Source organism: Vidua macroura, chromosome 17, assembly GCF_024509145.1.
Source record: "Vidua macroura isolate BioBank_ID:100142 chromosome 17, ASM2450914v1, whole genome shotgun sequence".
NCBI classification, from domain to species: Eukaryota; Metazoa; Chordata; class Aves; order Passeriformes; family Viduidae; genus Vidua; species Vidua macroura.
The window spans coordinates 15,352,595-15,373,305 of record NC_071587.1 but is presented as its reverse complement, the minus strand read 5'-3'; the positions used below and the strand labels follow the sequence as shown (position 1 = coordinate 15,373,305).

Genomic DNA, 20,711 nt, shown 5'->3' with positions numbered 1-20,711 from the left:
GCTGGATGCAGGCACTTGTTTGAGCATATTGTCTATCATAAATCTACTTTCAGTGAAAAAAAGATCACATAAATTTTATTCTTTAAGAGCATTAATGATATCAGGCTTAAGTTTTGTATGCTCTTCCCTTGCGTTCCCTCCATGGTGTACTGTGATTATCCTGTTACTGTTTGTACACTGTTACTTATAGGCTTCATCTATATGACAATCTAACGAGTTTTCATACTGATGAAAGCTCAGGAATAAGGCTTTGTAGCTTTTTGAACTTTCAGTGGGCTGTTAGGTACACTAAAAACAACTTACTGGACTTTGGAAAGAGAAGCTATTCTATGCCCAGAGACAATTACTAGTAACCTTTCTCCTAATAATTTTGACGGTGCCCAAGAATATAAACTTCTGACTGCAGTGTACCTAAACATAACTTCCCATGCTGTGTGGGATGTACTGTAGCAGAGGGTCATTCACTGGATGAATGTAGAGTGGTATTTGCTGATAAGAGAACGCATTGCATCCATCACACTTCATAGCCGATCTGCAACTGCATGACATAAATGCATGACCATGTGCTTCTCAGTTAGTTACTATGTTTTGTTTGCTTATCAGATGCTAATATGACAACTTTTCAGTGCAGACATGGCTGAATACTAACTTTAAAGATCAAACAATGGCTCTCCAGCTCAGAGTTCTGCTGAATGTTAGATACAGTTCAGTCAGTCTGCTTGTTTGGGAACTAAAGAAAAAGTGCAAGGAAATGTAAGGAAAAAAGTAATAATAAAAAAAAAATTACAGCTCTGTCCTGGCATTTCCACCAGTGTACTATATAATAATACATAAAGTTTGCTTCCTGATGATGTGGAACTGCACAACTGCTTAGCCATTTATCTGTAAACAAGGAAGGAACTGGATCTGAAAACATTATAAATGCTTTTGGCACTTGAAGAGGAAGGATATAATCCCATCTGGTTTTGGTAGTTGCAGACCTCTTGTACTAACTTCTAGAATGGTTGCTAATCTTCCTAAAATTGCTTGGAATTTCTGTGTTAATGTTGATAGTGTCACTTTGGAGAGTTCTGTGGATAAACTTTAGTGTTTGAGAAGTGTCATTGGTATAAAACCTTTAATGAGTCAGACTGATTTTCTGTCTGCTTGAGGAATCCCTGGGAGCTTAATGTGAGATTTGTTGAAAAATGGGTTTTAATGAAAGTGAAGATACTGCTTCTTTAGTAGAACATTAGAAAAACTAGAAGCATAAGGTTTTTATGCAATGGAAATTCCTTGTAAAGAATAGAAAACTTTGGACCAGAAAAGAAAAATCCAGAGGGCACTGAGAGCCTTACTTAAAAGCATGCCATTCTTTCTCATAAATGGGAGGGGAAAAAGATCCTTGATGGTAGGAATGAATGTTGTGGTCAGGATTACACGCTCTGTGTCCAGTAAAGATGGGATTGTTGATGCGTGTATGCAAAATCTAAAGCATGCATGATATTAATAAAACGTACCTTTTAAATCAGAACCGAAAAGAATGTGGTAATATAGCTTAAAATTAAACAAAGTAGGATCAATTGTAATGTTACTTTCCTGTCTTAGAGGCCCATTGTTATAATGGTTTATCTCAGTACCTTATGTACTACATCCCAGTTTATCTCTGGGCTGTAGTACATAACTCCCTGAGGACAGTGTTTTGCTGAAACACGTTGTGTAATTATGCTAGCATCAATCCAAACACCATGAGCAAAGTTAGTGTTGGTCGGTCAAAGTTTTATTCAGTCAAGTATTAAAAAAATCTCTCACGATGGGGATCCCTTACGCTATCTGAAAGTGGTTGCAGTGTTCAATCACTATTTATAAACTGGAATGTAACTTGTTGCAGGTAGTAAAGCTTGCCTATTGCCCTTTTCTTGTAGGCCTTGAAGGAGACTCTGACTCTCCAATCTCTAATACCTCTCTGGGTGGTACTACTCTGTTTTATGTACCATTGAGCAAAGATACCAACCTTTGGGCTTTTTCCTTTTTATTACTCCACCTTGCTTAATTTTTAAATAATTGAGCCCGTAAATATAAAATTTTATTTGACCAGAGACATGCACAATACCGCTACAGATTTGTTTTGAGCAGTAAATTGTAGCAGATGCTCTGTGATAACCTGACTGTATTGTGGGAAGATTAATTAACCTGATTTGGGAGGGATTCTGTTCTGACCTTATTTTGCAATTTCACTGAAGGTACTGTATCTACTAAGCTCTGTTCACTATGAATGAAATACGGTATGGAATATGAAAAAGAAATATAGGGAAGGGGATCCTAATTAATGGAGTGCTCAAATTTGTTGGTATAACATAGGCAGACAACTGATTTTGCTTCAAATATTGAATGGTAAGCATTTTTGTTGAACTCAATACCTCTTGCAGCCAAATGAAGTGTGCCTGCATATACTCAATCAGATTTGAATTACAGCATTGAGCTTAAAACATTTCCGTATTTCAAGGACAAATCGGGTTTAGAAATGGCACCTTTGTATTAACTAGCTGTACTTATTCCTTTCAATTAAATTAATCGTATATAAGCACTGATGCTATGCATGGAAAATGTGAACTATTTTGATTTCTTCAGTAGCTTATTTTGGTTTTAGTACTTTCTGGTCTTGTACTCTCAAATCTGAGAGTCTAGTTTTGCCGAAAACTCATTAACTTCATTAACAGGCCTTTAATCATTATTAGATCAGCAAAGACCAAGATCTAATCTTAAAAACAAAGAGGATGTGTGTTTTTCAATAAATTTAAAAAAGAACCTATTTTAGTAGCACGACGGAAAAAGATACTAAGTAGGATTCTCAAAAGCTTTCTTAAGGCACCAGGCATTTAACTCCTCTTAATGCCAGTTTGTGTGAGTCTTGAGTAGACTTGCACAATATGAAACCCTGTAATGGATAGATGCCTTCCCCCCTACCCTCTCCCCACAGCGCTCAAACACTTTTTCAGAATATGAATCCGCATTTTTAAAAGTGTAATGTTTCTGGTGTAAAATAATATATTTGCTGACATTATTTCTGTAACTTAGTTCTTGCACAAACACATGAATTAATGTTCATAGGTACTGCATCTGCTGACTAGCAAAATATACCAAAGGCAAGGCGATGTGATTTATGGAGTATATTTCTTTCATGCTCATGGGCCCACCCTTATTGATGGGTGTAAATGTATTTGTTGTGATCTGTCATAATCAAGACGGTATGTATCAATGTTGTTTACTCTCCATTGGAAAAAGCATGTGTGTTCTGATTTGAATGTCACTGGAACTCTCTAAGTACCTGTGCTGGGCAAAGGCCAAGTTAACATACAGGTCGTGGACAGACTTCAGATGTTGATTTATGAGACAATTATCTATTATTGTGTGGTAAATTGGGAGTGATTGCTGTGTTACTGCTCATGAGACTTTTTGTGGGACTGGTCTCCATCAGTTCACAGAAAAGACTACTAATAGCCATATTTGTCTGTTGTATCATCCGTGCAGTGCGCTGTTTCAGGAATCTGCTTAAATTAAGAATGTGCAAGAAGGATTAAAGAAGTCCTGGGAGGTGGAGCTGACAATACTATTTGAAATTTTTTGAATGACCTCACATCCTTAGTATTTTCCGTTTAAGTTTCTGTATGTCTTTAAAAAGCTTATGGAAAAAATAGTATAATGTGCCATAAAGAAAGTTCTACTCTGTTTGCCAGCAAGGTAGTCGCTGAGCAGGGCGCCACCTTGGTTGCTAAACTGAGTGTGCCTTCTACATGGGTTACTTGCTGGAGGGGCAGGAAAGTGGGTTTTCAGCACTGTTGGCTGAGACCTCCAGCTACTGTTTCAAAAGAAATCTTGAATTAGGAGGGAGGTGAGGGTGGCCTTTGCTAAGCCCTTGATCCTGCTGCTGCCTCATGCTTTGTGGATGCTGTGTATGGGTGCGACAGTATAACCTAGAAAAATGTCCCTGTTTGCTAGCTACTGTGCTGCCAGGCACTTTAACTGCTTTGTAGCTGCGCAGGTTTATTGAGAAGTTGCTCTTGGTCTTGGTAATATAGTGATAAAGCATGTTCTGTTCTGTCAGCATGGAGAAGCTGTGCAGCAACAAAGCTAACTTGGTTAGATAAAATACTTGAGGATCTTGGCCAGTGGTTTAAAACAAAACTGAACCTGTTAGAGTACTTTAAGGCACTTACCAGCTATGCAGATATCTTCGTTGGAGCAGCAAGATAAAGTTCAGTTTGTTTAGACATTTGACCAGTTTCTCTTCCAAAGCTTTAATTTTTTGGACTGAATAAAAGGTTACACTTTGTTCAACAGAAGTCTCTGCTCATTTTTCAAATGTCTGAACCAAAAAGTAGTTCTGAGGCATATGTCAGAGACAGGCATTAAAGAATTAGAATAGGCTCCTGTGATGGAAAATGTTAGGTATCCTTAACCACAGATGTAGTTGTGCCTGCACAGGCACTGATACGCTGTAGTTTATTTTTCTATTTTAGGTAAAGATGCCCACCCAAAATTAGCGAGGTTCCTTTCTTTTTTATTGCACCAATATGTCAAATCTAACTTTCATTCAGTACATCATCCTATGTTCAGCCTGATATGAAACACCTGCTGCAATGCCGGGTGTATCAAGGCTGTTTTATTAAAGATGAAGTACATTAAGTTGAGGGTGAGTGTGTCTATGTCTTTGTGTCCCCAGATGTCCTTGTGGAAATGTCTGTTGATGTATGGTTTTAAATGTTTTTCAGCAATAGATTCCTTCCACCCTGCTGCCAATGTGATTCTCCAAATTGTAGAAAAAGCAAAAATAATACTATTTCTGTTTGGTAGGGTCTTATTTTCATGACCTGTTAGTTTTAATGGGGAAGGGCAAACTCCAGCTGAGTTGCCTTGTGCATAATGCAAATGTGGCACATTTTAAAAATAGCATATTTTAAAATATCTTTACAGGGCTTAAAACATTTTTATGCATTACAGGTGAACACAGTTTACTTCTAATTGTTTTGGTAAGCTAGGTACAGTCTTCAGAAACTGGAAAAATGCATGCTGTTGACTTCTGTAAAGAGCTTGCATGTTTTCCCAAAATGTGTTTTTCCTAAATGACTTCAGAATAGGACAATGTGGTATGGGTGGAGCTGCACAGTCTCAGTAGGACTGAGACATGACATGCTGTTAATTCAAGGGCAGTCTCTTACTAGCTTCATGAACTGCATGATAAAACATACACAGTAAAAAAAAAATAAAAAAAAAAAAAAAAAAAAAAAAAAAAAAATTTGAGGAAATTGCATAGAGTTTAATTCTGAGGACCCTGTACTAGTTATTTTTTGCAGGTTTGCCGGTGCATCATTGTGAATCTTCTTTGCCTGGAACAGTAAGTATACAGACTCAGACTTCAGTTATTAGGTTACTTATGTGGTGATGTAGTAAAAAATTCCAAATTTTACTCAGCTTTTGTATTTGTTTATTTTTGGAGACAGTGCTAGCAGTTGCCAGTATTGTCTTCCCATCCCCCAGCTTTTGAGTCTAGTTTGCTTGCAGCTGCAGTAGTAGGCATCCTTCTTTCAGGAAGTGACCTTGGCTTGTATTAATCAAATTCAGAAAACACAGAAAAGCTTCTTGGTAACATGCTGACTTGATACAAAATCTTATAGTATCCATTTTCTTGTAAAATGAGGCCATCTTACAGAAAGGGCATTAATTTATGATATCTCACTGTAAAATAATTTCTCTAAAATTACATGGTATTCGGAAAAGACAAAATAACAAAACCAAACTGCACTTTTTACTGAGAGAAATGTATTGAGAGCTTCTTATAAAAGTAACTAAGTCTTAAATTGGTACTGGCAAAACTGTGTCCTGATGTAACTAAGCTGTGAAAATACAGCATTATTTGATAGCATTTTCTGTGGTGTCTTGCCATTTTTGAGCTACGGTAAGAAAGTGTGGTAGTAGAGCATGAACTCAATCAGCCAAGATCTTATGATGTCTTCATCTTTCTGACTTTGTGTTTTAATCACTTCCTGTGTCTTTTGTTAGCATCTCTCAAGGCATTAAACTCAACCTCATAGTAGCTGGATTAAGCTACTGAATATTAAGCTAATGAATATTAAACCTATTTGCATAGATTAAGAAAGGAATCTACCTGTGTCAGTTCGAGAAATCACTGTTTGGCCTTGCCCACCAGCTGGAAATTGGTTTTCTTTGGCTGTTCTGGAGTGGTTGACTATACCTGACACAGGTTTTAAGAGGTTTTGCATGATTATCTTACTCCCTAAAACTATTTTGCGAATTGAATCGCAGAAGTATGATTTGCAAAAGCATGATTTACATAAGTTTGATTGGAAATGTTTTCAGCCGGCATAGCTGTTTTGTAAGAGTCTTTATCCATTTTTTGGACCTGTATAGAGGTCTGAGACCAGAGTATCTTTCACCATTACAAAGTGCACTGAAAGCCTTTAACATTCTGGGTAAGATAATTTACTGATTTTGAAACTGCATGTTGATGGAAAATTAGTAATAGCTGCCAACTGACTAGTGTTTTTTTCTGCCTTAGGTCGTCATTGTGCATTATCTTGAACAATCTACCTTGGCTTGAGGGTTTGGAAAACTGAATTGTATTTTCACAAGGATCCCTACCATAAACCTTTTCTGTATGTCAATGGCATATTTACTCATTTTACCTCTTCACAGTATATTCAGATTCTTGTCAACCTTTCTGCACTGTGTTGGAGATCAGACTATACCAAAATACATGCCTCCAAGTGTTTCCCAATTTGACTGCCTCCTGCTTTGGAATGGTTAGTTCCATGTGTTTTACTCTGCAAATGTATGCAACGACTTGCCATTCTACTTGGTATCAAATCAGAGCTGCTAAAATCTCTTAAGTAAGCCTACCCATTTCTGCTGTGTTGAATCACACTCTGACATTACAATGCTAAAGAATTTGCCTGAACTATGTGCTTTACATACTTCCCTTCATCCTATCTTGTATTGTAGTGTCTGTTGCTGCACTGAACATCTTCACAGAAGCTTTAGTCCTCTTTCCTTGCAATAAATGGGTGAGAAATCTGTTGCTCTCCTTGCTTAAGTGTAGCTGGACATTTTTTTTTTCAAGTTCAAATGCCAAAACACAATCATAGATCTTGTCATTCCGATTTGCTGTCATCGACATTTTCATCTATCTCCCAGAGAAAAACCTGGTGGCAGCACAGATTTTGGGGTACCCCTCCATGGACTGATTCACCTGGGCCTGTAGTTCCTGGGGTGAAAACTGCTTTGTTAGTGATGATACAGTAGAACAAGAAGCCTGTTCTGTTTGTGCTCTAGTTATGTAGTAACATTAGTGAAGATGCATCTATCTTTTTCAGTGCTAAATCAAGACAATCTATTACAAATCTCATGTCCAGAGCATTTTTTACTTTTTTTGTGATTTTCTTTTTGTTTTGCTTTGCTTTTGTTTATTTTCCTTTGCAAGATTTTGAAGATCTGAGGACTTTTGTAGCCAAGAGCCATGACTTCAATGTCAATCCTTCATGGAGTAGATGATGTCCTGTTTTGTAGTCAACATCTAGAAGCATGCTATTATTACTGGTAATAATAGGAGGACTGGGCAGCAGTACTTCTTGGGCTGCCCAGCCTTATGCCAGAGTACTGTGGATTCCTCGTTTCATGTGAAGCAAAGTAAATTACTGCAGCTCTGGACTGCGCATTCAGAATACTTTCTGACAGTTTGGTGTCGATGCTCTCTTTCACCTTTCTCAAGGTCGTTCCTGTTTGCCAGGACAAACAGGCGGCTCCTAGCTGTAACACCTTCAGAGTTAAGTGATGCTTTGATAATGCCTAGTATCAGTTCTAGCCCTTTGTTTACTGCCATGGTTTTCAGCTAAAGCGGGGAAAAGGGGCGCTACTTTTGCAGGTCTCAATTTCTGACTCGCTGTCATACTTCTTCCGACGACTCCTCTTTCCTTTTATTTCCATGCTGAAAGCAGTTCTCAGTCCGGAGGAGGCTGCTGGGCGTTCTGCTGCTCGTTCGAAGGGAGGGGAAAGGGAGGAGAGGCCCTTCTCCCTTACTGTCCGCTGCCTGGCGGGGGCGAGCCGGGCCGCAAGGAGTTAAGGGCCGCAGCCGCCCGCGGTTCTGTCTGGACCCGCCGCGCGCTCATTGGTTGCAAAAAGGTGAAATTGAAACCACGGTAAACTTTTGACCCTGTAGCAGTTCTTGTGGAACGCCTTCCCCTTGCCAAGAGCAGAGGGCTTCTTTCCCCCCCGCTCGCCCGCACCGCTCCCCTCCTTTTCCTGTATTTTTTTCTCTGTGATCATGCTGTGCTGCATGCAGCCTCCCCGAGGGGAGGGGGAGGACGAGAACAAGCGAGTAGCTTGTGTGCCGCTAACGGCGAAGCTGGAATTTGCCTTAAAGGCTAGTACCAGCTATCTTCTGAAAGTCCCATTGCTACACAAGTAGAAATCCTTTTTTTTTCTTTTCTTTTTTTTTTTTTTTTTTTTTTTTTTTCCCAGTTTCCAACATATTTCTGTATGGTTGAAGAAAAAACATCCCAACTAAAAGCAACCTGCAAATTGATGCTGGCGATCAGGGCTAATTAGAAAGTGGGGAAGGGAGGATGAGTCACCCAGTACGCTGGTTTCAGCGAGCTTAATAAACGTGTTGAGTTTTTTAAAAGATTGAAGTGGTGTCTCCGTACTGAAATCCTACGTTGGAATGTCTCGGTATTACAACTGAGTTCATACGTCTCTGAATTGAATACATATTTACCTGACTCGTTTCTATTCTGCATCTTCCTTAAACAAGAAAACCTCCAACACCTCAGGCTGAGAGATAAGTAGTGTCAGCTGAACTTCACTGCCAAATTGCAAAGTGTTAGAGGCCCAGAAGAGCCAATGTTAGGAATTTTTATTTAGGGTGCGACTCCAGCAAATTCTGGACCTAATCAACATGTGTGTCATTTTTATACTCTGCAGATTTTATCACAAACCCGAAATATCTGTGGCCGAGAAAATTCACCTTTCCCTTTGTAGCTTTGCCAAATCAGACAAATTATAGCAGCGTTACATTTTCGATGAAGTGTGAAAATGACATTTAGCTATTTCACTTTTCTTTCCCCTTAAATGTGTGTCTTTTCACTGACAAAAGAATCGCTGACTTGATTACTGCATCAGTTTCCATTTCCTCCCTCACTAGCTCATAGGCACAGGTCTTGGGCCGCCTGTTCTTGCTGGAACATTAAATTTACTGAATGTTAAGTGCCACTTAATCAAGGAGTCACTCAGCACCTTACCTAGAGATAACATTCAAAACTCTTTCTCAGCAAAGAAACCCGATGCCTGACTACTTCAGTCTGTTGTTTCCACATCTCTCCTGTCTTGTTCTTGCGAATAGTTTCATTGGATTTATAGAGCGTGTTCATTTCCCTAATTAGAGATTAGGCTGGGGAGGGACCCACAACTGCTGTGATTTGGACTCTTTAAAAATTCAGTTCTGTATGCAGTTTAGTGGTTAAGAAGTGTTTACAGCAGTGTTAATACAGTAGGACAGAATTGTGGTGGTTCTGTGTGGGCTGTTCTTGTAGTGCTGCTTTATTCTTGATGCAGCTTTTCCTGGGAATTGAGGGCGTCTCCAGAAGCATTGCTAGCAACATCGCGGGAATGATGAATATTAAATGATTAATAGCAGATCCTCTGCACCCTCATGTGTGCAATTCTCCTTGCAACTGCAAGAGAAACGTGCCCTGACAGTGATCGTTTGTGGCCTCCCCGTTTATTCCAGTTAGTGTACCTAAGCAGGAGCTATTATATAGTTTCTTCTTCCCCACTCCCTGTGATTGGTTGTTCTCTCCTTCCTGTGCCCGTGTACATCCTGTCTGCTTCTCATTGTCTGTTTCATGGCAGTTCTCCTGCCTTCACAGTGGAGCTGCAGTGAAGCTGCACATCATGTTGCCTATCACAGTAAAATGGAATAAATGCTCTTCTAAAGGAGAGTGAGTAACAACTGTCACAAATTAGAAATAAATTCTCAACTCTATTTCTGAAGCATAATTTAATGTATCTTAGACTTCTCTTAAACACTTGTGTGACTGCATTGTGACAACATTGTGTGTACATGCCTTTTAGTGGTAAAAATCCATGAACTCCAAAGTTGTTGCTGCAGATGCCAGCATAAGGGTGGGAAACTGGCAAAAAAAGTACCACTGATACTGAAGCTACAGAAGCACAAATTTTATTAGTCCTATAAATCCTATAACTTCAGAGAGCCCCACTGGGGGGAGTGTTTTTGAAGATCATTATTGAGAGCTAACTGCTGATAATGAAAAATCACTAGTGTAACCGTTTCCTGTAATGAATGTGGCTGAAAAGAAGGATATCATGGATACCGTGAAGACATTTTGTAACCAAAAAGCATTAAATGAATAGTCGCAACTGAAAATACGTGTTGGTGTTCTACACTGCTTTATTCTGCGTGTTTATTCGGAGTAGATCTTGATGTTGGTTTAATCTCCTCATATTCCAAAATGGGGTTTTGCCAGCTGCTTTGGAGCTGCCCTATTAGAATTTTCTCCCCCACCAAGGTTTCCACAAGGTGAATGAGAAATTTAAAAGAGAAGTTCCTGCCAGGGTATTTTCATCTACTTTTTCTCTATCTAGAGTAAGCAGCTTTCTGTCTAGAAAACAGTTTTCTGTCTGCTTTCTTCTAAGCAAAAAGATGGAAAGGTGATTTAGAGGAGATTCTAGAGCATAGCCTCTCAGTTTGGAAAACTATTATATGTTCCAAAGCTAATCAGAACTACTATTGCATGCTACAAACTTCTGCTGGTTTATTAAGGCTTGGCAGTTCCCCCTAGATCAGCTCCTCACTGTTATGCTGACATAAATGATGCTGGAAAAGAGTAGACACGTACTAGTTGGACCTCAGATTTTTGTTTGGTTTTAAAACATTACCATTTAATCTGTCTATTCTGCTTTTATATCCGTTTCAGTTGGTAGTGAAACTAACTACCTGCAGTGTGATGGCTTAATTGTGGGATGCAATAAGTGGCTTTTTCTTGGCTTCTTCCTCAATAGGTTTGTCTCAAAACTGTCCTGTCCACATCCTTGTTGCAGCTTTTCAGTGATGAATGAACACTTGGTCTTCTGCAGCAATAATGGCTTGGGTTTCTGGATTTTAAATGCTTTTTTGAAAAGCATGTTTATAGCAACAACTTACTGAAAGACATTAAAAAAATATCAATCTATTCATTTTTGTACCTCCTCTGCTAGTATAATTATTTTTCTGAGTTCTCTTGTGATACCATCAGGATGCAACATGAATAGACACAAAAAATGTTAAGCTGTAGACATGTGAATTCCTTTGAGGACACATGTACATACACACAGTCTTGTTTTTCCGGATCAGTATCTGAGAAATTTTTTTTCTCCTTTAATGTACAAACCAGTTTGTAGAAAGAAAAGTGTTCTGATAGAAAAGTGGTGTGATCTTGGTGAAGCAGACCTCCTGCTGCAAGTTATGTTTCACCTTCACTTCCTTGAAAAATGTAATAAAATTGAGGATTGGCTGCTATAGCTGAAAGGACTTTACGCATTTATAACTCTGTAGGTTGCATTATCTATGTAAATGTTTGTGGGCTAGGGTGGGTTGATCAGGTTATTCCTAGCTTCTGTTACAGGCTCAGGCTTTTTAATCTCTCAGGCCACAGGGACAGTAGACAGTAGCTTTGCTTACTGATTTCTGCCGAAGTAGCAGACCAGGATATTTACTCTGCTGTCTTTTTAGAAGAGTATGCTTTGTTTCCAGTACAGTTTTAAACTACTTTCCTTCTGAAGTTTCTTGAGTGTATATATATATGTGTGTGTTTGTGTGTGTGTGTGTTAATGTATATATATATATATATATATATATATATATATATATATATATATATATATATAGTGCTTGTGATAATCAATATAACCTATCAGGTAATTTATCAAAGCATTAAATGAACTATAAATAGTACAAAGACAATATTCCTGAACAGATACAAGGAAACAAAAAAGAATTGGCTGAAGTGGTCCATAACTGTTGCATTTGTTCGTTTATGGTATGTAGTTGTCCTTACAATAGTCTGCTGAAGACTTAGACAAGAGGAGGAGTCAACTTTACAGTTTGTGGTATCAAAAACTCCTCATGATAAATCATGGCAGAATGCTCATTTTTCGCCCTCTCCAATCAGATGAAAATCATCTGGAAAGGCATGGTTTTCTTCAAGATAAGTAAATGAAAAGCACGGTCCAATGGTGCTTGCAATACCAATGCTCTGGTCCTTGAAGTAGGTACCTTTTGTTCTCAAGGTACAAATAGAGAATGCCCAGAGAAATCAAATATAAATAAATTCAAATATAAATAAATGCAGAGCAAAAATTATATGCTAGCAAAACCAGTATGTGTTCTGTCTTGTTGGCTCCACATGCTGTAGTAGTCTTTTGGTGATGATGCTGTGAAAATACAGGACAAGTATTTTTCATTTTGGATATTACTACTAAAATATATTTCCATTTCTAGCACTATACCAGACAACTGCAGACATTCTTTAATAAACCTCAGAGCTGTGACGTGATAGAGAATTGGAAAGTAGGTGATGCTTATCTAATTTTTTTTCTAGTGCTAATTTTCTCTGTCCTAGAGGGGAAGAAGGCTCTGCATACTGAGCATTGACAATTGCAAAAACTTTATTTTATCTGAGGAAAGAATTTCTAATGCCTTATGGGGAAAAAATGATATTGCTTTTTATTCATTGTGTATTCAATCATAAATAGAGGGAGCAAAACAGTTATCCTGGCTAATCCTGCTGAATGGAGGAGGAAAGGGAATTGCAAGCTCAGTGGTCACAGCCTACTGTTTAATTGTCCTCAGTGTTGTTCTTAAGAAACTGTCATTTCTGACTGCAGGAATTTTGAATTAATACATTTAAATAGTGTATATTCAATATACTGATAACTTTAATTATGTTTCTTTTTATATTTTTCAGCTTCTTGTATAGAATATTCATTAGGTGATTTGTTATTTCAAAAGCTGTCATTCCCCCTTTTCGCCCCACTCTTCTGTTAAAGTACCAAATGCAGTTCTGTCTCTTTGTTTTTCACACTGATTCTCTATCATGTATGTAACGCTGTACTCCAGGGTCCTGTGTCCTGTTGCTTGCAGAGGACATTGATATGAACTGAGGATTTAAATCAGAGGAGTCTTATTTTGATATAGCATAAAGTTGAAAATGAAAAGAAAAAAAACTAGGTCAATATGAAGCTTGGTATAAGAGGCAGAGAGACTGTTTGCAGTGAGAATAAATGCTTGAGATTTTCAGAAGCTGAATAACAGAGCATGACACACAGGAACAGACTGGAGTCTTGTGGTTTTAAGAGGGGGGTGCAGTGGGGGCTTCCTGTTAAGGAAAAGCAAAACCCATTTAAAACTGATGAAAAAAAATTCACTTACATGTTTGGCATGCGCATGGTATCAGACAACTTATTAGAATACTAAAATGCATTTTGTATTTTTTTAAGTGGAGAATACTTAGAGTTTATATATTTATAAGTGGTATTTACTTGTTTCCTACTGATTTCTAGAATTTTGAGATTCAACCCCTTTTCAATACTGAGTAAAATGGGGCTCTGATGCAACAGGGAATGGTGATTTCTATTGTTTTGTAGCAAACCAGTAATTATAATTAACACATTAGTGCAGTTTGTTTAAATAATGTTTATTTGAAGGAAATACCCCTTCTCTTTTGCTTTCTTGTTGTTTTATGGGTACATAATAGAAATGTAAATTCTGTCTCTTCAGGTATACATATCTCCACATTTCTGATCTTTCTAGAAGCAAGGCATTCTAAGTTGTATTTTCCTTTGTTGCTTGCTATTACGGTATGTCACAGCAAGATTAATACTGTTTAATGGCCCTGTTTTAGGTAGTGTACTACTCATGGTGTCTTCACAGTGTTCTTCAGTTACTGGTTTCATGGTGTTTGAGTAGCTTTTGAGACACTTGGAAGGCTGCTGGTCATTCATTGGCTCAGAAAGTTAGGAAATGTTACCTTGCTTGGCTGTAAAAGCAAAATTAGTCTTTGTTTTGTGGAAATCTAATGCAGTGTGTTGTTGAAGTGCAGTCATTAAAAAACCCAGTCTTTCTTAAAGGTGCTTTCATTCTTTATTTTATCCTATACACTAGTGGACCTAAGGCAGTTTTTTAGTTTTGTCTTAGGATTGCTGCTGAGAAATGGAAGAACTTCTGCCCTGCTTGTACTGTGTGTTTTTGATTGATCAGTCCTTAACCATTGCAGTTTGCAGAATGATACTTTAACACACCAGTTTCATTTTGCTTAAAATGCTTTGCTGTGATGTGTCATATCTCTGTAGCTAATAGTGAGCAATTTGTCATTGAGTAGAAGGTCGTGCAGTTGCAGCAGGGCTTACTTGGGTAACCCTTTCAAGTGCGCAAAGATAGTAAGAAATCCCCACTTATCATTCCTAGTTCTGCAAAGATCCTTGAATTTTAAAAAACATGTAGAACTAGGAAAAATACATAAAACAATAAAAATAACTGGAGTTTAGTGCAGAAGTGATAGATTTGTGACTCTTTTGTAATCCAAGGCACTGTTACTATTCCTAGGTAGTGGCATTTAACTGTACCATGACTGATGAAGTTTACTTCTCTTCCAGACTAAACTTCACTTCGGTTTTAAATGCAACAGATTTTGCTTTAGAATTAATGAAGGCATCTAGCAGTCTTCCTAAAAGTTGTGAGAATAAAAGGAAACTTAAAATCTCAAGGAAAAATCTACGAATTTCTCTATGAAGGATGTCTCCTGTAATGCTTTAAAACTTAGGACTAGCTTGAATGACCCCTTTTCCGTTTTACTGGATAACTTCCCTGGTCAGTAGTGGGTATACTGGGGTCCTTAATTTAACATTTTTTCTCATTCTTACTACCCCTCTTTCCATTTTATATGATTGTCACACTAATACGGGAAATACTGACTAACCTGTTTCTTTGAGACACCTGTTTTGAAAGGTAAGTACGAGGATTATAGCATTAAGAAGTATATCATGTTAGATATATATTTTGAAACAAAACATAAAAATATTACTCTTCAGACATATACCTCTTCTTGGTGGCATTAATAGGCAACTTTTTATACATCACATACAGCTTTTCCATTGCATTTTCTGCCTTGGTTGTTCAGCTCTAATTTTGCATCACCAATTTTGGCTTAAGAGCAGATGTATTGAATATTGTAAATGGAATGTGCAGGGCTTTAAAAAGAGGGCTTTTTCATACTTTCTCATGCCGTAAAAGGTCAGCTGAGTTGTAATCACTTTCGCAGTTAGAGGATGTTATTTTGAAGTTTACATTGCTGCAAAGAAAGCAGTCTTTGTAGTAAGTCTAGCAGTTAAGTTACTACTACTTTCAGCAATTACTGTTTTATTTGTTGCAACACTGGTGTTCAATGTGGTTGATAAAAAAATAATATAGATTAATTATCATAATTGTAAATAGGTAGTAGTATGGGAAAAAATGTGTCCTTTTTAAAATTAAAAAATGTGAACATTTGTAGGTTATTACAGAAAACATCAGGTAGACTGGAATAATGGTTTTAATTTGTAATTGCTTGAATTCAGACACCGCATTGAACATGGACCGTAGAAACAGAACATTCTTGAAAGTTGTCTGTGAGCAGACAGGTATTTTATCTGGTTTTGCTGGCTCTGTGCCCAGTGCACACCTATGTTTCTAAGCAACTTCGGAAATACTTCTAAATAAAATTTAGATATTCAGATAGGAAAAAACACATTTACTGTCTCTTTCTACTTGAGGTTAATTCAAATTTGGGTAAAAGGTTTTGTTTTTGCTGCTGAGGGTAAGATTTTGAAAGAAATACTGCTTTCAGGCTTAGTATTTCCACTGGAACTGGAGATAGAATTCTCACTGAATTATCAGAAACAGTCTTTAACCAATGCTAAGTGCTTTTGACAATTTCAGCAGAGCTATATTAACTTTCAGTTTATCAATGTACTTATTTCTTAAACACAGAGAGGGAGAGTCGTTGACATCACATGCATATTGCATCATTTTTCAACATTTTACCCTGTTCAGGAAAGCTAGTCAATGCTTCTAATAAAAATTCACAAAATACTATCATAATACTTCGTGGAAGAAAAGGTCTTCTTGTTAAAATGGTAATCACAATGACATTTTTAAAGTACACTTCCCTTTTTTGCTTGGTAACAGTAGCATAGTAATAATTTTTCACTTACACAATTGTAAAGGATATGTTCTATCAAATGGAAGAGCTGGGGAATGAACAGTTCTGAAGTGGGCTATGCTGTAGGTAGAGTTGATTGTTGTATTTATATCATGTTATTAAAAAATAAGGTCTCTTAATGAAAAGTACTGCCATTCTGATCCTTCCCTGCTCTTTTATTGTACAGCTAGCGTTCCAAGACTTTGCTTGGTTTCTTGGTCTAATTCTGTGAGAAACAATTAGAATTTTATAAGAAGTAATTACTACAGCAGAAAATGTTCAAGTAAAATTGGACTGGAAAAGTACAGAATTAAAAGTGGATGTAAGAACAACATTTTTTTCTTTCAGGTTGCATTTGACTTGGTTTCAAGTTGATTGTGTCCATTCTGGTAGAAAGTGTACATTAGAGGATTATATGAAGGATTTTTAGAAATGCTTCCATTAATTTCAGTATCATGATGTTTGTGTAACAATATCCTACTTTGGAAGTTAAAATTTGGAAACAGTAAACTTTTTACCTTGGGTAGATTCTGCCTTGTATAATGCATTATATTCAGCCAGTGAAGTAAAAATTGCATTTTACTGGGCTCTAGTTTGTGGAAAACAGTGTGTGTATTGGTTGGCAATGCCTGACAGCTGTTATTAATTAAGGCTAATATGAAGTTTACTCATTCTTACATTTTTAAGCAGCTTTCAAAGCTCTGCAGGTATACAAATGTTCATGTGAACTTTACTCAGTCTTGCATTTTTAAGCAGCTTTCAGAGCTTAACATGTGTACACATGTTCTCCATGTGTTGTAGCTTTGAACAGTTTGTTCTAGAGGTGTTAACTCTTACTAAGATGAGAATACACCCATAATGATTTTCATTTATCAAATTTAGTCACAATATAAGCATTTTATAAACTAACACTATAATGTAAAAACGTAAGAGTAATGTTTAAAGATCAAAAATACTTTTTAACTATTAAATGTTTTAGTGGACTTCAGACCAGACTTTCAGTACATGGGATTATACTAAATGTACGTTATACTCTCAGAAGCATACATTTTCTAGAAATCATAAAATTAAATATAATCAAACTGCGGTTCCTGAATAGAATAAATGCTAAAGCTTTTCTTTAGGTAAATGGAAACGCATGTCAGAGAGAAGATACATTTCCTTTCCAGGGATGACCAATTTTTCTGGGAGCCATTTTAGTATTGTGGTTAAACAGTACATGTTCATTGGCTGAATAATAAAACAACTTGTCCTCCGTGCTTTAGATGTCATAAAGAATTATGTGATTGTTTTGGAATGTTAAAAATGCTGAATGTAATTATTCTTGTCTAATAGTCTGCTTGAAGAGAAAAATGTCTGGAAGAAGTTATTATTTTCACGTTTTTCAGATTTTCTGTCAGTCCACATAGCTTGCTGGTCTGGTTTTAGACTTACAGTTTCCTGTTACTTCAGTAACTCGCTGTTGAGGTGAACAGATCACAAATGTTGGCTGCAAAGTAACTCAAGACTGAAGGGGGCTTAAAACTAGAATGGATGAATATGATTGTGATCATCATAATTTTAACTACTGATCAATGGTGAAAGATACATCTTTTTCCTCCTTACTAATATGCTTAATGAAAATGTCATGCTAACATTTACTAGAATTCACACTAAACCTTTCAACCTTGAAGACGCTTCATATGACTTAAGAAATAATTTTCTTTTTCCTTTATTTATATTAGGAAATAATTTTCTTTCTTCTTTAAATAATATCCAAATTGCCAAAGATGAAAGATAAATTAGTGTCTGAAGCCAGTCTGGAATTCAGAGTTTGCTGGACCGCTTTGTTAAAAATTCAAGGTTAAAGATGGGATTTCTTTGCTCCCGTTAGGAACCAGCAGGGTTTTAAACCTTAGTTAATCTCAAACACTCCTAAGAGGCAGCATGGATTCAGTGCATTTTCTATGTTGTTTTGGATTGACAAAGATGAAGGCCAACATGAAGAAATTTTCAGAGCTACAGCTTTATTCTCTCTGAGTGCCCAGTTTATGCCTTTGTCCACTGTCTGCCTCGCTGGCTTCCTGTTTCTGATGTGCTACTTAAGCATCTTTGTATAATCAGCTGTAGTTCAGTGCAAGGTGCAGTCTTCTCTTTTTTTAGCCCTGTACTTCCTGTTTCAATTAATTTTCAGTTCTTCCCATGTAAACAAGCTTTCCACTTCTTAAATGCTAACCTTTTCCCTGTGGCATCCCCTTTAACTTTCTCATAGAGCCGTGTAGGTATTTTTTGACTTTTTTGTTCTCTGCTCCAAAAGCTATGTAGGTGTAACAGCTATTATCCAGGATTCACTTGAGAGGCAGCATCATTTCTCTCTGTCTCTCTCTCTGTCTCTCTGTCCCTCTGTCTCTCTGTTGTTATTACGATACAGTCATAAGAGGGCCAGTGTAATCACTTTTCTGTCTTGAGGGCTGGGGATGTGTGGTGATGTCCTCACATATGTCTAGAGATGTGTAGATTAATATTCCACACTGCTTCTAGTTGTTTTGTTAAACACAACTAACCTCATAGGACATTTTACCATATTTCACAATTTCTTTGATTTGTGTGCACAAGTAGTAACTGATTAATTTGCTGCCTTCCTTTTCCTTTTTCTTTCCCTGTTAAAACTGTTTGATGAGATACCTAGTTTTAATAGTTTGAACTGGAGCTACAAATTGTGTGATGTAATGAAGAAATAAACACAACGTTGTAATGTGCTAGAAGTGTTAGAATATATGTCTCATGCAGTGTATGTCTGTTTAATGAGGGAAAGTCTATTCATGTTTTCTTTTCCTGTTTCTGTGTCCGAGTTTGTTTCAGGACTGGTGCCTGATTCATCTAAAAATTGAATTCAGCAGAGAGATCCAACAAGAAACAAACTAATTTAGTTATGCCACATGAGGCTTCCTAACTGCATTTTACAAAATCATTCACATCTTCGTGTTACAAACAAAAATGGCTCGTGAGCCTTCCTCCCCCACACCCTCCAGTATAGCGGTATAAGGCTTCTATTGTCTCTGTTCATATTGAGATGTCACAGATGTGTACACTTTTCTGGGTTCTTTTGTCACATGAAACTCTAATGACCATTCCTCCTTTGATTCCTTCCTCAGGCAAATTGGCATAGGCTATACAAAATGAAATTTAGGTCACAAATTATTTTTAAATTATTCTACTTGAGTGAATGGAAGATTTAGCTGCCGGTATTTGTATATACTGGAAATCTCTGGCAAAATATGGCAGAAGATGGTTGTCTTAAAAATATCACCAAGGGAGTGTGCAGTTTTAGTGTGAAATGTAAGTGTGCAGTTGAGTTTTAAAGCTGTATTTATGCTGTCCTGAAGATTAAAGGCAGGTGTGTTCACCTGTGCTGCTAAAACAACTAGGAGTATTAGGAATAACTAATTTTAAATAAATACTTTTAATTTTATGTATTTTAATTTCAATTTCACCAGGGCCCTGCTTTTCTCTGTCATATATTTTGTTTGCTGTTAACATGGTCTATTATCTGTTGCTCTGACTGGCAAATCGGGATGCATAGGAAACAAATTAACAAGTAATGACATTCCAAAAATAGATCACATGCATTATTTATCAGAGGAACAGGAGATGAACTCCAAGCATCTTCCTCTGACCATCTCTTAACTAAAAGTGTCCTGTCATATTAATACATGCAAAGTGAAAAAGGTTCAACTTAATTGTCATGTCTGAGAAATAGCCCAGGAGTGCATGGTGTGTACTAAACATAAGCACTGCAGGGGAACTGGTAAATGAAACCTGTCAAGGTCTGAAAAATCAGTCTCCCTAAGATAGAATGCATAATATAAAATGAATGTGCGTGAAATTAAGAATATTTAATATGTTGCAACAAGGTGTGTTTCACTGGCATTATAGATGGTGCTTTTTTTTTTTATTTTTTAACTGAAAGTTCTGATCACTGGATCAGAACTTTTACCTAGTAAAAGGAACTTTTACCTAGTAAATCAGCTTTTTGTCTGTGGGAGGGATGTGGGAGGGAGAAAGAGTAGAGAATGATCAAATGCCTGTGTTTTGGAATAGTATTTTATTAGTTACTGTACTGATGGGGGAAGTGCTGGATAAGCACAGTGGTGTATCAATACAACTAATATAATTTCCCGTTTGCTTTGTAATATAAATATAAGTGCTTTCATCTTTAATGGTAATGAAAGACTTCTTAGTATAAACTAGTTACACGAAAACCTCTTTATTTACTCAGTGTACAGAAGTGTCTGTTTCAGTGGTTTGTTACATTGCACTTTCAGATTCACAAAGCTGTAGTAAAGGTTCAGTGGTATTTTTTATCTGCTGCATTTGCTCCTTCCTCAGAGGTTTAAAAGTATGTTGGTCTTGTGCACTCTAATTTAAAGTGTATTGTATTTGGGT

At 37.0% G+C, this 20,711-nt stretch overlaps 1 protein-coding gene across 2 annotated transcripts in view; it reads left to right on the top strand.

Moving 5' to 3' along the window:
- Positions 1–20,711, top strand: part of NCOA3 (nuclear receptor coactivator 3) — a 60,413-nt gene that overhangs the window by 8,454 nt on the left and 31,248 nt on the right. Inside the window, exons 1-2 of one of the 2 annotated variants that reach the window (XM_053993301.1) lie at positions 5,326–5,374; positions 6,557–6,800. The exons of the other annotated variant lie outside the window; for it this stretch is intronic. The gene's annotated coding sequence lies outside the window, so the exon portion shown is untranslated. Of the gene's footprint in view, positions 1–5,325; positions 5,375–6,556; positions 6,801–20,711 lie in introns of those variants that run through there. 2 annotated transcript variants of the gene reach the window in all.